This window comes from Arachis ipaensis, chromosome B03 (genome assembly GCF_000816755.2).
Source record: "Arachis ipaensis cultivar K30076 chromosome B03, Araip1.1, whole genome shotgun sequence".
In the NCBI taxonomy this organism is placed as follows: Eukaryota; Viridiplantae; Streptophyta; class Magnoliopsida; order Fabales; family Fabaceae; genus Arachis; species Arachis ipaensis.
The window spans coordinates 30169828-30185189 of NC_029787.2; the positions used below are offsets into that span (position 1 = coordinate 30169828).

The window sequence follows — 15362 nt, forward strand, 5'->3', positions numbered from 1 at the left end:
GTAAAGGCTTCTAATAAAAAGGAATTTAACCAGTTTTCGAAAATTTCTTTTTCATTTAAATCGAGCATTCTTTCTCCTTCCATTTTCTGGATTTTAGGAACGTATTTTGATGATATTTTTGTATATTTTGAATCTTTATTTATAAATCCTTTTTTAAAAGCATAATTATCAAAACCTGTTTCCATTTAAATTGAGATTGATTATCCCTAGATGTTCCCGCTTCATTTTTTACTTGTATTGGAATTGCTGGTTCTTTGTCACTTGAATAATCTAGGATGTGTTCTTCATTTTCTATGTTTTCAGAATTTACTAATTCTTCTTCTATTTGAAATCCCTGTTCTATAATATTATTTTCTTGAGCCATTTTTAATTGTTTAAAAAGCATTGTAACTTCTTCTAATTTTTCTTCAATATTCATAATTTTAGTGGTGGTTTTACTTTTAAATCTGTTATGTTGATTATATTTTGAAATTTTTCTTCTTTGGGATTTTCTTTTTCCTTATTTCTTTGAAATTTTATAGATACTAATATTTCTTCAAGCATATCTACTATAGAATTTAATTGTGGATTAAAAGTATGATAAAGATGTGGGGAATCATTTCCATGGTAACATTTCTTAGAAATTCCGTGTGAAAAATAAGTTTTTTCAGGTTTTTGAAGTCCTTCAATAAAACTTATAGTAAAATAAAGATTTTGAGAAAAATCATTTTGTATTAATTTTAAGAATTCAGTGTCATTACAGTTAACATTAGTTAAAATCATTAATTTTTTATCTATTAATTTCGATAACTTAATTATTTCTTCTCTTAAATCTTCTAATTTATTTTTTTTCATTAGGTGACGTTTTTCTTTGTGAAGAGCTACGGTTTTAAGTGAAAAATGTGGCTTTAAAAAGTGTGGTTTAAGAAAATAAATCTTTAAATCTGTACAGATTTAGATCTGTACCATATAATTTTCTACTCAGCACAGGATGTTATTTTCCCGCCGAGTTTATTATGCAGTATGAGATGTATATTTTTTATTTACTTATATACATATTTTCATATTACATATTGAATTTTATTAATTTAAACTAAAATAAACTAAAACAGTGACAAGTATATTTGAAAGGAAAAGATAGGAATGAAATGAGTACAACAGGTTACCAGCCCTATTATCGCATTTAGCGTGGTAATTGGATCATGTTAATTTTAACAATAGTAAGGATTGGTTTGATAAAGTTTTTGTTTTTCAAAAGTAACTTATGAAAGCTGTTTTTTAAAAGACAGCTTTTTAAAAGTTGCAACACTTACGTTTGATAAAATTAAATTAAAAATGACTTTTAATAAGTACAAGCACCATAATTGTATTTGATAAAATAACTTTTAAAAAAATTGAAAAAATTATAATAAACAGTTTTATAACAAAAAAATAATTTCTTTTTTCAAATTCTTTAAAATTTTATATAATATTTTAAAATAAAATAATATTAAAATAAAAAATTCATAATAAACATAAATATAATAAATAAATTCTTTTATTTTTTAACTTTAAAATTTTATATAAGTATCATAAAAATTTATTTTATCCTAAACATCATTACTAAAAATATTAAATTACCTAAATCACTATAACCTAATTTTTTCCACCAATCAAACTTGATGTTATATTATTTCGAACCATCTCCATAATTCCAAGAAACTTATCTCCAACTTTTTCAACTCCATTTTCAACTTCAGCTTCACCTTCATCGCCATATCCATCTTTTTCTTCAAGCTCAACGTCCATCTGATCATATTTTTTAAACTTACGATCACTTGTAGAATAACGTCTAATGTAGTTATGCAGGGCCATTGTTGCAATAACAATTTGAATTTGTTTTTTATAGCTAAAACTAGGGATATCTCGTAAAATTTTTCATCTCTTTTTCCAAACTCCAAATGTACGTTCTATCACGCTTCTAAGTGAAGAATGAGCATAGTTATATATTTCGTAGTATCCAGAAGGTCCATTAACACGACGAAATTCTGGCAAATGATATGTTGTTCCTTTGTATGGTCCTAGATAACCTTTCTTTTCTGAATAACCTGCATCTACTAAATAGTATTTACCTGTATATTATTAAATGAAAGAAAACATGATAAGAAATTAAATCTATATATGGAGTATATAATTTAATCTTAAAGATAATCAAGTATTACCTGGTGGAGGTTTTGGAAAGTTCAACTCAGATGTACCAATTGCATATAAAAATACTCTTGTGTCATGAGTTGTCCCTTTTCAACCGGCCAAAGCAAAAGTAAATTCCATATCAAAATTACATGCAGCCATAACATTTTGGGTTGGAATTCCTTTTCTACCAATAAATCGAATTTGGTCTTCAGTAGACATAATCACTGGCACATGAGTTCCATCTATAGCACCAATTGTATCCTATGATTAACATGATTAGAGCATCAATTTTACAAATACTATAAAACAAATTTAATACCAACACATGCAATGAAAGATAATAATTTTTTTTGTAATTATTTATAATATTTTTTAAAATAAATAATATATAAATTATCTTAAAATGAGGCCAATATCTATCATCATTTCTTAATTTTGTAGGCACTTCTTTAAAATCACGATCCTTTGGTTGTATAATGTCTATGGCCATTTTGCACACAGCTTGTAGCACTTCTTCAAATTTTCGACTTATTGTTTCGCCGAAATGTTGAAACCGCTCCTTAGTTGACTTATTTGAGTTTCCACCTCCTAGTACAAATAGGAACATTGCTAGCATTTCTGCAGCACTTATTCTTCTTGAGGCACATAAACCATAGTTTGTTTTCAAATCATAGCATAGTCTTTTAAAAACATCTTTTTCCATCCTAAACACGCTGCAACAACGGCTATTATTCCCTTCTAATATCTCTTTAAGCCATTTGTGTCCTATTTGTGTAGAAGTCATGCATGGTCTTTTATAGATATACTTATTATAATATTGGAATACCAAACATGCTGTGGAAGTTAAAACTCGATCAAATTCTTCCTATTCTTCTTCATCATAATCAATTTTCATATTCCAATGCACTGTATAATAATTATATTAAAAGAAAGAACACAAGGATTAAAAAAATAAAATAATATATCAAGAGATGAAAGTATTGTAATTTTTATTTGCAATAAAAAAGATCAAATAAAATAAACAAATCCAAGCAAATGAATGTAAATAGCAGACACAACTCATGGTCTATAAAATGAATGTAAAAAAAATCTTAAAAAAGCTTTGTAAATAAATTGTTCTCCTTCTCCTCTTGGACATTCTTTTCGTTCATTAACCACGCAACTTTGACTTCTTTATGCTTTAAGGCAACGAACAGCTCTCTTTTATCTTTATCCAAGAAGAGTCGAGTTGCAAACATATAAATTTGTCCAAGTGGATCTATATCCGGTATAGCATCCAGTTCTTCTATTGCTTGAGTTATACTAGGTCCCAAAGTATCATTTTTATTGGAGCTCCTACGTTCCACAGCTTCACAAAGTCTATCAATTTGGTGTGACAATTTCTGCGCACCTCTAACTTTTTTTGCTTTCTTGTAAGTATTAGCATTAGTGAAATTTTTCCTTTTTCTTTTAATGTTTATAACACTAGACTCAGGCTCTATATCAGAATCTTCACTATCTTCAAGTTGTGTATCTTTCTCAATTGAAGAAGGAACTATTCCGGAAGATGGAGTCTAAGCATCTTCTCCTGTTGCAGCTGTTCTTTGAAATATCCTATCCAATATTACCTCAAAATCTAGATGAATCCCTTCTTTTCTAAATTTTTTAGCCTTTGAAATAACCTACATAAAATATTAATACTTTTGCAATAAAAAAGAACAAGTGAAATAAAAAAGATCCAAGCAAATGAATGTAAGTAGCAGACACAACTCATTGTCTATAAAATGGATGTAATAAAATCTTAAAAGAGCTTTGTAAACAAATTGTTTTCCTTCTTCTCTTGGTCATTCTTTTCATTCATTAAACACGCAAGTTTGACTTCCTTATGCTTTAAGGCAACGAACATCTCTCTTTTATCTTTATCCAAAAAAAGTTAAGTTGCAAACATATAAATTTGTTCAAGTGGATCTATACCCGGTATAACATCCAGTTCTTCTATTGCTTGAGTTATACTAGGTCCTAAAGTATCATTCTTATTAGAGCTCCTACGTTTCACAGCCTCACAAAGTCTATCAATTTGGTGTGACAATTTCTAAGCACCTCCAACTTTTTTTGCTTTCTTGTTCGTATTAGCATTAGTGAAGTTTTTCCTTTTTTTATGTTTATAACTCTAGACTTAAGCTCTATATCTGAATCCTCACTATCTTCAGGTTGTGTATCTTTTTCAATTGAAGAAGAAACTAGTCCAGAAGATGGAGTCCAAGCATCTTCTCCTATTGCAACTATTCTTTGAAACATCCTATACAATGTAGCCTCAAAATCTGGATGAATTCCTTCTTTTCTAAGTTTTTTAGCCTTTGAAATAACCTACATAAAATATTGATACTTAGTAATAATTATATATATCAATATGTATGCTACTATACTTACCAAACTAAGCCTAAGAATACTAACCGCTAATTTTTTAGCCCACCACTCTTCACTTGCATCAATTGTCTTTTTAGCAGAATCCCATCCAAGTCCAGTCTCGTTTCCTTTCAATTGCTTCCAATTCTTCCAATCTACTTTCAACTGATCCCATTTGTTTCTCAATTGTTTTCTATTATATTCTTTTTCCGTAACTTTTGTGAATTCAGCTATCAATTGTTTCCAACCTTTGGTATCAAAATGTGTGTCCGGTTTGCTACCAGCTTCAATACTTTTTACACACAAAGCACAAAAGATATCTACTAGATTTTTATTCCATTGTGCAATTTTTTTCCATCATTTTTCTCTTCAGATGTGATCAAATTCATTGTTGTATCCATCAAAACTTATCATATGATAACAAAAATTATTCCTTAAGTTCATACAAAAATTGAAAGATTGAAAACAAAGTAAATCATAAAATTTTAAGTCAGGTATACCTAAATACTTGTTATGTGTTACACAATAATAAACTTTATAAAGTATTATTATCAATTAATAAGACTAATAAATATACAATATTATTCTATTCTAGTAGGCCAATAATAGCACAGGAACCAGATATATTATAAAAACAAAAGAATCATAGAATAATTAATTAACACTACTTGAAAAAAAATCACAAGAAACAATAAATTGATAATATGATTCATGAATCAAATTTTGGAGTTCTAATTAAATCAATTAACACTTTATTTTGATACTAACTCAAATTTTAGAGACTAATAATTAACATATTTACTTGATTTATTCTCTGTACTAATATAAATAGATTTATCATTAGTCAATAATAAAATTTGTATGTAATCCAATGTTAGTACTGGGTATGTTCATTACCTACCTATATATATTGGCTCATCTTTACAGATCACAAAAAATGGGACACATATCTCAAATAACTACTCTTATGATTATATATCTATATTTACATATGTATATACATGTTATTATAATTTTGACTAATGTTCATGCAAAAAAATTTATGATTGGTTTTCATAAACCAGGTCAACCTCTTCCCGTTTCAAAGAACAGAAAAAAACAAACAAACATAATAGATCTACTGACAAAATACAAAATTAACGCAAAAAAATAATATAAATAGATAGAAGTTCATACCTAATATGTGATAGAGATGTATTTGTGTTAAAATTTGTGAAGATTAGGTTCAAAAATAAAAAATATATGAAGATTGTGTTAAAATTTGTGAAGGTTAGGATGAGAAGTTAGAAATATATGAGGATTTCAATGGCAATATAATAGCGGGAAATATGTGCGAAAAAATGAAAAAAATTTGATAAGCATAAGCCAGCTTTGAAAAGCTCCCTCCTAGGTGCTTTCAAAAGCACCCCTAACTTTTAAAAGCTGCAAGTACGAACACTTGGGCTTTTTAATTTACCAAACGCAAAATGACGTGCTTGTGCTTTTTAAAAGCACAAACACCTCTTGAAAAAGTTTTACCAAACTCAGCCTAAATAATCATTGTGTACTTTTGAAATCAAGTTGCTAAAAGGATATCGTGTTTGTGTTCCCAGTTGATTATCACAACCTTTAGAAGTTATTGGGTTTGAATTGTGCAGCACGTAGATTACCAATAAGGAGTTTTATACAATTGTAGCTTCAATGCAACAACTTGCACATATAAGTTCAAATTACATAACATTAACAGATTAGTTGCCATAAATAATTTGCCACAAATATGCTATTATTTAGCAACAGATACCTTTTTTCACTAATTTTAAGTCCAATCACACTAGGTAATCAACGTAGGCTTCAACCAACTCCTGTTAACTCCTATTGGACTGCATCCCAAAGTCCATTACAAAAAAAAATCTCCTCATTTATCCACTTCTTCCTCTTCAAAAATCCGCAACGTCGCGCGACCACCTCCATCCTTCCATCAGGCCGTGTCTCATCCGCCTCTGCCCCCACGCTGTGTCATCACATCTCTTCCGTGCCTGTCACCTCGCTACTTCACGTCGTCTAAATAAGCAAAGCGTCGCACCGCCTCTTTTTTCCTCAGCCAAGCCACGCATTTGTTCCTCTTGTGCCCCTTGTAGTTGGATATTTCTTAATGCAGGTTTGCAGGTGTTCCTTCTTTATTGATGGAGGTTTCTTTGCTCTTTAAATGGATGTTTCTTTGTATTGTAGATGAATGTTTCTTATTATAGGATTGCATATGTTTTTTTTATTTGGTGGTGTTTCTTTACTCTCAATTGGATGTATAAATTTTGGGAAGTTTTTTCTTTTTATTATTGGATGTTTCTTTTTGTAGCATGTGGATGTTTTTTCATACGAGTGGATTTTTTTTAGCGCACTACAAAAACGCGGTGGTGGTCTGCGTGATGACACGACGACGGCAAAAGTAGCTCGAGGGAGTGGGCGTGATGGGTGGAGAAATGCCAGTTAAGAAACAACGTTGCAAGCACAGCCTAAACCGACGAAATTTTCACTATCAATTTAAAATGTGTCATAATTAATAATAAATAACCGCGAGTAGAATCTCGGGTCGTTTCCCTAAGAGTGTTGACACAAGATGCAAATTATTGGTTAGGATTTTCCTGAATTTTTTTTTGAAATTGAGAACGGAAAATTAAATAGCTAGAAATTAAAGTAATGGATAACTAGCAAGAGTGGATAATTAATCAAAATAAAAGGCCTTAGGCAGGGGAGAGAATTAGACTTTCTATCCTTGTTGTCTTTCCCAGGTGTAATAATAAAGGTTCATTGCTCCCACTTAGTTATCCTCTAACAATTGAAGGAAAGTCAAGTGGGCTTCACTTACTCTAGCTCACAAGTCCTAGTCACTTCATGGGGGAGGACTAGAGTTGGTGAGAATTGAGCTAGCCAGCAATTTTCAATTATAGAGTAATACTTGGGTATAACAACTCAAGGGATTCCAATTACTCAACTCCCACCCAAGTTTGGGAGATTTACTCCATTAACATGAATGCCATTTTCACAAACACATGGTGGGTGTAAATAAAAGATATGATAATTATGAGAAATTAACTAAATCAAAATTAACACTAACAACAATTAACAATGATCAACCAAGTATTAAAAATGACCATAAAAATAATTCAATGCATTAATAAAACTCAAAAGTAATAAGATCCAAACATGAATTTAAAGCAATCAAATGGAAAAGAGTAATTAGAGAAGAAAACTATAAGGACAATGACTCCAACTGAAGGTAGCAGCAGCTCTCTCAAGATCCAATTCAAAGCAAACTAAGAATATCAAAAACTATAGAGAGAAGTGGGTGTTTCTCCCACTAGAATTCAAAACTAATCAAAAACTAAAGTGAAAAGTGAAGTGTGTTCAGTCTCAGCTCCATCCCAGCCTCTAGTTTGCATTTTCGGGATTGAAACGGGGTCCAAATCAGCCCGGAAATCGCCCCTAGCGAGTTCTGTTAAGTGCAGCACGTGACGCTCTGTCACGCGTACGCGTCAACCATGCGTACGCATCGTCTGAACTTCTACATTGGTCACGCATACGCGTCAGTCACGTGTACGCGTTACTGAAAGACGCTCCTGGTCACGCGCACGCGTCAGCCATACGTGCGCGTCGCTCCTCGCTTCTCAAGTCTTTAAGTTCTTGTGTTCCTTCCACTTTAACATGCTTCATCTTTATCCTTTAAGCCATTCATGCCCTATAAACCTGAAAACACTTAGCAAACACATCACGGCATCGAATGGTAATAAAGGAGAATTAAAATTTAGCAAATTTAAGGCATAGGAGGCATGTTTTCAATCATAGCACAAAATTGGGAAGGAAACTCAAAAACATGCAGTTTACATGAATAAGGGTGAGAGTAGCTGACAAAACTCACTCAATTCAATCTAAAAAATATCATAAAATAGTAGTGTATCAGGGCGCGATTATGGACTGTGATTATGGGGCGGTCCTTATTATTCAAAATCGTTTTAATGCTAATTATTCAAATTTTTTTAACTTAAAATTAATAATTATTAAATGGAGTTGTTTAAATTGGCTTGTTAAGGTGTTAGTCCCTTATACTTTTTCTTTTAGGTCATTAATAAGTAAAGTAGCGACAAAATTAGGTTGTATTTGTAGGGGAGATTTATAGTAAAGAAAGAGTAAATGCCTTTTTCAATCCTTGATTCTTTATCCGAGGAATAAAAACTACAAGAAAAATACTGAGTACATCGGATTTAGCGTCACAGAGTAGCCACAGCTTTACCGTTAGATTTATCGACAAGTTAGGTGTCAAATTCATCAGGTCAAAGTATTTTCGACAGATATACTATTCTGATGGGAAATTCACTTGTAATAATTGGAGAAAAAATAAAAAAAATTGGCGTGTCCTTTATATCGTCGAATTTATTGGCGAAAAAATCCGACGATAAACCCACTTAGTGAACCGCTTTGTTTTGGCCACCCGCAATACGTAACTGTCTAAAAAATCCGACAGTATCTGTGGCGTAAATTTGAAGCGCAAACCCCCTTTTCTCTCATTCAAATTTCTCTCTCTCTCTCTCTCTCTCTCTAACCATCTCATTCTCTCTCTACCTCTCTCATCTCATCGGTAGCCCCTCTTCTCCGGGATCCACTCCTCTTCATTTTTGCCGTCACCGTTGTAGCTGCCGGATTCTGAATGATCTGCTATCGTTGCTGCCGTCGCTTACGCTATTGCCATCTATGCCGCTTCTTCATTTCAGCTCTGGTGCTCTTATTTAGGTAATGCTTCTAAACTTAGGGTTTTCTGAAATTCTAATTTTTTGATACAATTTATAAGGTTTATTTGCTATTTTGATACTTTTTGATTATTGTTGATTATTTAGTTCTAAACTTAGGGTACTGAGATTATTTTAAACTTAAGATTTTCTAAAATTATGAAATTAGGGTACTAAACTTGTTTGGTATCAATTTTGAGTAGAACATGTGTTGATTTCTTTTCCTTATTTAGTTCTAAACTTAGGATATTAAACTTGTTTTGAACTTAGAATTTTCTAAAATTCTAAACTTCGAGTACTGAACTTCTTTAGTTTCAATTTTAATTAGAACAAGTTCTGATTTCTGTTCCTTATTTAGTTCTGAACTTAGGGTACTAAACTTGTTTGAACTTAGAGTTTTCTAAAGTTATGAATTTAGGGTACTGTGCTTGTTAAGTTTCAATTTTAATTAGAACATATTGTAATTTGTGTTCCTTATTTAGTTCTGAAATTAGGGTACTAAACTTATTTTGAACTCAAGGTTTTCTAAAATTCTGAACTTAGGGTATTGAACTTGTTTAGTTTCATTTTTAACTAGAACATGCCCTAATTTCTGCTCCTTATTTAGTTTTGAACTTAGGATACTAAACTTGTTTTGAACTTAGAGTTTTCTAAAATTTTGAACTAAAGGTATTGAACTTGTTTTGTTTTAATTTTAACTAGAACATGTTTTGATTTCTGTTCCTTATTTAGTTATTAACTTAGGGTACTGAACTTGTTCAAAATTTTGAACTTAAGGTACTGAACTTGTTTAGTTTCAATTTTAATTAGAATATATTCTAATTTCTATTCCTTATTTAGTTTTGAACTTAGGGTACTGAACTTGTTTTGAACTTAGGGTTTTCTAAAATCCTGAACTTAGGGTACTGAACTTGTTTAGTTTCAATTTTAATTGATATGCTCTTTGCAGATATGATAACAGGTAGAGGCGTTGTGGATCAGCCTAGTGGTCATAGTCGTGGTCGTGGTCGTGGTAGAGGGAAGGTTTCTACCAGTACTCCTGGAAATTTTGGATTCTCTCCCTCTAATTCGACTACCCCTATGACGTCACAGGTTGCTGGTGCATCGAAATAGTCGTTCATGATGGTGCCTAACCCCAACTATGTCCCTATGTCTACGAAAATGATGCTTCTTCCATCCTCTCAGCAGTCCACTGTCTCAGTAATGCCGCCTACAGCGACGGACACTACGGCACCGGAATCCTCTTACGGAAGCCAGCTGGATGGTGCCCCTCCACCGCCTTGTATACCTCGCGTAATTAGTAAATAATTAGTCAATAAATTAGTTATTAATCAAAGAAATTAAAAAATTAAATTTTATTGATCTAGAGAGACAGAGATATTAAAAATATGAATTTCAACACTAATTTTAAAAGAATTTGGCCCAAAACCAGGCCAACGGGCCAAACCGGGTAAACTGAGCCCAAACTGCGATGAAGGCCCAACCAATTCACTCCACCCATATGAGCTTCAGCTCATTCTTCCTTTCCTCATAAGTTTTCACGCTAAAAAACACAAAGGGGGAAGAACAAGAAACCCAAACCCTTGTTCTTGATTTCAATTTGCCATAACTTTCAATTCGAAGCTCCGATCGCTGCATTGTTTGCGGCTACGCGACTACCGCGTCGAGCTCTACAATGCATAGTAAGCAATTTGGTAAGGATATCTCACTTGCACACTCATTCTCTCCTTCCACAATTTCAAAATTTGGATATTTAGGTATTCATATTTTTTATGTTTTGATGTGTTAAGATCAAACTAGCTTGTGGGAATTGTAGTGTTTTGGTTAGAAACAGTTGTGGGGTAAGGTAAGAACGTTCAAACCCTTGTTTCCTTTTTGAAATTATGAACTCTATGTTGATTATAGTGGTATTGTGTGAAATTAGATTGAATTTTGTGTTTTGGAGACAAATTGATGATGTTGGGAGCTTGAATTGGAGCCTTGGGAGCTGAATTTGTGATTGGAAAGGAGTTGGAGCCTTGGACGGTTGTGGAACAGAGATATTTGAGGTGCTTTAGCATTAGGGAGGAATCGGCCAAGGTATGGTTTTGGTTTCTCGTGGATAATATATAATGTAATGTGACAACGTAGCCTAGTTGACCATAGGTTAGGTTGGCATGTGTAAGCATGTTAATGGTTAGTAATCTTGATGAAATTATTGAGTTATCTTGAGAATGAATTGAGAATTCATGATTTTGGTGCTTGATGATGATAATGAACTATGATTATGGTAGTTTGATGAATAATGAGTTGTGTTAATTTGATGTGGATTTGTTTGGGGTGAAAATGGTTATGTGGAGAAGATGGAATGGTTTTGTACACAATTGGTATTGTTTTGAAGTGGGAAATCATTGGTTTTGAAATAAAAGTTGGTAAAAATAGAAGTTTTGGTGATTTTGTAAAAAACTAATTTTTTGACCAAATTTTGGTGGGCCATAACTTGGCTTCCGGACCCCCAATTCCTGTCAAACTTGTTTCAAACAAAAATTGAGTCGTGAAATTTACGCCGTTTGAAGAACGGACTAAAAATAATTTTTAACGAAAAATTTATGCGCGTTGAAAGTTCGGTGTGCAAAAGTGAATTCTACAGGACTTAACAGCTTTTTAACACTTTTAGAGGGCATGCGTATTGAACACACATGCAACACGGACTATGGACTCTGTCTAGACATCCCACGTACGCGGGCGTGTGCATGTGTACGCAAAAAGGAAATCTTACAGGCTCGCGTACGTGAGCAAGTACCACGCGACACGGGACATCTTCTCTATCCGAGGGGCTCGCGTCAACGAACAAGGGTTGCGTACGCGAGTTTGACAAATAACACCCCCGCGTATGCGAAACATGGCATACTTACGCGGAACCCTTGTGTTTTGAAAAAAGTGGATTTTTTGTGCTTTTAACCTATTTTCTAACTTCTAAACCTTAGTTACCTTCTAAAGTCCCTAATTTAGTTTTAAATCTTAGGAAGAGGGGTAAATCTAGAGAAGTAGTTAAGTTGACCGTGAAGAAAGATTTTGAAATAATGGTTTGTGGTTGAGGAAGTGCATAAATGATGATGATGATGTTATGAATGATGACAGAATTGATAATGAATGATTAATAATAAAGTATTACTTGGCTTATGCACTTCCACTTATCGAAGATACGAGTTTTTCTGGGTAGATGCAGTGGCTAGCCACCATTTGCTGTGAGGGACAAAGCAAAGTAGTGGCTAGATACTTAGCCCAAGGAGAGCTTCGACTCTTAGGACAAGGTGGTCAAATGAAAATGTGTTTTTATTTTATTGGTTCTGATATATAATTCGGTTCATCACTTACTTTAATTGAGTTCATTTGCATGCAGAAATATTTTTCTTACTTATTGAATGTTCATCATGTTCTGTTCAAACATGAATAGAATTCAGTTCATTGGGGAATTGAGTTACGTTCACTTGATTGTTAAGTGCTCACTTGAGTTCATTTTCATGCAGAAATATTTTTCTTGCTAATTGAATCTTTATCACATTTTGTTCAAATATGAATAGAATTCGGTTCATTGGGGATTTCAGTTAGGTTCACTTGATTCAAACATGCATGCTTGTGCTTGTCGCCTTGTCGGTGTATTGACAAAATTTTTTTGTCCTTACAGCAAAATTGAAAAAGATGATGGTCACAAAAAAGGAGAAGCCGCACTATAACGTAAGCATATACACATTAAATAAACTCTATTTTTGTATTATAAATATATCATAACATACTGTTAAGTTGAGAATTTAACTAGCTTATTTTGATGATGACAAATTGGGTTAATCACCCAATTAGCTTTTGATTGAGTTTGATTAGTGTTGCAGGCCAAAGAAAAAATATTGCAACAGTCCAATAGGAAGAAAATCAAACCAGAAACAAAGTGGGTTACAAAGCACTAAAAGCCCAAAAGTCGTTAAGTAAAAGAATCTCTTGGGCTGAACTTGAAGAAATCCAACTTAAGCCCAAGCCTCTCACCCAAGTTGATCCTCCAAAGCCAACGTTCACCTTTGCTTCGGTCAGAACCAGAAAGAGAGAGAGAGCTTCTTCTTGCTCATTTCATCAAAGAAGAAAGAAAGAGAAGGGTTAAGCAAAAAGCAAATGTCTAATCGCCAAAACCAAACCGTGTTAAGCTAAGTCAGAAGATAAAGGTGATTTATTTCCATTTGCATGCATGTTAATTTCTTCACTCCTTCTCCAACTTTCTACGATACCATTTTTGGTTAAATGAAGAAAGAAGTCTTTGATCTCTGCTGCTGTAAATTAATAGTTCACAAAGTTTCTTGGAGCCAAAGCATACTTTTAATGGTTCAGATTTGGGATTACCGTTGAACAACTTTTTCATTGCTTCCAATGAGGCTTTTGATCAAGCAAAAAGGCTCATATTCAAAATTCCTAATTTAGGGATTAATTAAAAAGAGTGAAATGGTAAGTTGGTAGCACACAGCTCGAGGAGTTGACTTGGAAGAGAGCAACTCAGCAACATGCAAGGAGATACAAAAGAAAAGTTTTTACTCTTCTGAAGACAAGGAGAGAGAACCAGGGGTTTGAAGTTTTTGTTCTGAGAAGTTTTCTCTAAAGAGTTCATCAACTTGAACAGTGCTCTCTAGTTAAAGAGGCATTCCGCCAGAATGAGGAACTAAATCAGAGTTAAGTGAATCTCGTTCAACCTATAGCAACTGAGGCTATTGAAGCATTAATCTCCTTCATGTTTTACAGATTATAATTTTCATTTTAATGTATATCTTTCTATAATTTTTTGAGAGGCAAAAGGCTGAAAGAGAGAGCTCAAGAAAAAGCCAAAAAATGACAAAAGGCTGAGTAATATACTTGAGTGAAAAGTCTAGAGTTATTTCAAATTTCTTTAGGTTATTTCTTGTGTCTTGTATCTTGTACCAGTGATGTATCCCTTTCTTAGTTAGGTTAGCACTAAGAGTGAAGAGTTAGGTATTAGCATAGCCAAGTCAAGTGAGGTTAGAACTTGAGAAGGAAAGGATTGTGTCAATCTTGTGGAATTGATGTATGTAATACTTTAACTATAATAGAAATTCCACCACTGTTGTGGTGGAAACTGGATGTAGGTTGCATTGCACAAGGCAACTGAACCATTATACATGATGGTGTCAGCTTTTCTCTTCCCTTCTCTATTCTGTTTTCTGATATTCATGAGACAAAAAAATTGTCTCATAAATTTTTCACTGCTGAGTTCAAACAGATTCAGCCTTAAAAATTGTTATTAAAGGATTATTTCAATAAAGTAAAAGAAGGCCATAGATTCAACTCCCATTCTCTAAGCCTTCTACAACCTTCACATACTATTTCAAAATCCTGTAGAAAACTCACGATCTGAGATGCCAAACAAAAGCAATAGAAAAGGGTGTTCAAAGAAATGAGTCAGAAAAAGAAAAATATTGTGGAAGAAATGGGATTCGGTGCGCTGGTATATGTCCTAGAAATGAACGTCTCTCATAAGTTCTTGAGGGAATTGAGTCGTTACTATGATGACTATCATGGATACTTAGACACTCTCTATGGCAGAATATACATAACACCTGCCGAGATAAGAGATGGGCTTGGCATAAATCACGGCGGTAATATACTTTCCACCTTGTGCTTATTTTGGTTTATTCATTGCTTTATTTTAGATTCATTTGAAATAAAAAATGAAACTGAACCTTTTTGACTAATTTGTTTATAATAAAATATTATAGGGGATCATTTTCCTGAAAAGTTGAATACATCAAACTAATTGGGAAACAGAAGGAGATAACTGACATCTTCAAAGGTGCTACTTTGGCATCTTTGACAAAATCTGTGCTTAACATGAATGTTAAGGGGAGGAGAACCAGCAGAAATTCAAGAGGACTTTTGTCGTCTTCGTCCAGAAGTGCTTCTTGCTGCTGACGATAGTAAGCACGACCTTCTCGATCCATAAGCCGCCTGCCCTTCATGTGGACAACCTCCGACGATGGGATTGGGCATCTCATGTGCTAAGCTTCCTGAGGAAGGTGATTGAAGCCGAAAGAC

General features: G+C 33.2%; 1 long non-coding RNA gene across 1 annotated transcript; it reads left to right on the forward strand.

Annotated features, from left to right (window-relative positions):
• On the forward strand, positions 12815 to 14738 carry LOC110269627. Its single transcript, XR_002358397.1, has 2 exons — positions 12815 to 13010; positions 14670 to 14738. It is a non-coding gene; the product is annotated as an uncharacterized LOC110269627 (long non-coding RNA).